This window comes from Trichechus manatus, unplaced genomic scaffold (genome assembly GCF_000243295.1).
Source record: "Trichechus manatus latirostris isolate Lorelei unplaced genomic scaffold, TriManLat1.0 scaffold00134, whole genome shotgun sequence".
NCBI classification, from domain to species: Eukaryota; Metazoa; Chordata; class Mammalia; order Sirenia; family Trichechidae; genus Trichechus; species Trichechus manatus.
The window spans coordinates 7,076,118-7,078,196 of record NW_004444070.1 but is presented as its reverse complement, the minus strand read 5'-3'; positions in this window follow the sequence as shown (position 1 = coordinate 7,078,196).

Sequence of the window (2,079 nt, the reverse complement as noted above, 5' to 3'; positions counted from 1 at the left end):
CCATGAGTGATCCTGCTGGTATTAGAAACACCAGTGGCATAGCTTCCAGCATCACAGCCGCACTTAAACCACCACGGTACGAAAACCATTCAGTTGAAGAAATAAGAGTCGTGATCCCTGATGCTAGTGTGGGCTGACAGCTGATGCCCAGGTCACTGTGCTCATTCTCAAACCACATCAATGGCACACTGTAGAGTTTTGTCAGGAGCACACTCAGCATCTCTTGTTTGGGGAGCGCCGTGCCCTGCCTATTTGCCCTCCTCATCCACCAAGTTCTCTGAGACCCTCTCGGTACACCTGGGTCATACACTGGACCCTGAAAGTACAGCAGGGTTGACAAGGCACTTTCTGGAAGCTTGGGGCCCCCACGCAACTCCCCAGGATGTGAGGAATCCCTTGCCATGGAAAACAAAGTTGTTAATGTGAATGGGATCAGCAGATGGGTTTCTGTCTGTGATATATTTAAGTAAACTGGATGTAATTGCCTGCGTCTAATTCTGAGCAAGGCCTGGCCTGACCTTCCGCTGGGCTCTCTGCCTGCTCGGGGAGGGGTACGTGACGTCACCTGGACAATTGGGGCATATTTATGCAATTTGTCCTAGCTCTGTGTCTACCGTCTGCAGGCTTCCAGGTTTGCCCGCCGGCCTCCCGTGGCCCCGTGAAGTTAGGTGCCAGAGCCGCAGACTGAACCATCTCCGTGTGCCTCTTAATAGGGGTGGGGGGGCTGGGCGGTGTGTGCACGCGTGAGTGATGTGTGCGTGTATGACCGTGTGTGTTTGTGTGGTGTGTGTGTATATGTGTGTGGTGTGTGTGTGGAGTATATGTAGTGTGTATGTGTGTATGACAGTGTGTGTATGGTATATGTGGTATGTGTATGAGTGTGTGCATGTATGTGTAGTATGTGTGCACCTGTGTGTGTATGAGTGTGTGATGTGTGTGGTGTCTGTGTGTGCAGTGTATGTGATGTGGTGTAAGTGTGAGAGTGGTGTATCTGTATGTGTGATGTGTGTGTGGTGTGTGTATTGCATGTGTATGTATGTGTGTGCGTGTGTGAGTGTGTGAATATGAGTGTATGCGTGTGTGTGGTATATGTGAGTGGTGTGTGTGAATACTGTGTGTGTGGTGTGTGTGTGAGCATGTGTGTATGTGCAAGTGTGTGTGATGTATGTGTCTATGTGTGTGTGTGATGTGTGTATGTGTATTGGAGTGTGTGGTGCATATGTGAGCATGTGTGTATGTGTGATGTGTGTGAGTAGGTGTGTGTATGTGTATGGGGGGTGCATATGTGAGCATGTGTGTGTGCTGTGTGTGTGCTGTGTGTGAGTGTGTGTGGTACATGTGTGAGCATGTATGTGTGATGTGTGGATGTGTGTGTGATGTGTGGATGTGTGTGTGAGTGCGTGGTGCATGTGTGAGCGTGTGAGCGTGTGTGTGAGCGTGTGTGTGTGTGTGTGTGTGTGTGTGTGCACGTGGTGGGAGCAGGCTGAGGAGCAGTTGGGAATCCCTCGGCAGCAACAGCGATGCCATCCGTTAGGGGTTGAGTTGTGCCTCTACAAAGGTGTGTGGAAGTCCTAACCCCAGCACCTGTGAACATGAGACCCTGTTTGGGGAAACAGCTTTTCTTTGCAGACGCCATGAGTCACGTTAACGGGGTCACTCTGGAGTAGGGTGGGTCCTGATCCTAATCCCTCCTGAGTGGCGTTTTACAAAAGGGGAGAGCAGACAGGGAGACAGAACCACACACACACACACACACACACAGACACACAGACACACACACACACACAGACACACAGAGAGACACAGGCTGGCAGGGTGTGAAGATTCTCGACAAGTCAAGGACATCAAGAAAGGCCTGGGGCTGGCAGAAACTGCAGCGGACAAGGACGGCTCGTCCCCTGGAATGGACAGAGCGCTGGCCTGCCGACACCTGGAATCCAGACTCCCAGCCTCCAGAACTGTCAGGCAATAAATGTCCGTTCTTAAAAGCCACGCAGTGTGTGGCATTTTCTTATGGCACTTCTGGGAAACTGAGACCCATGATGGATATTCTCAGCCAAACCAAAAAAAAAAAAAAAA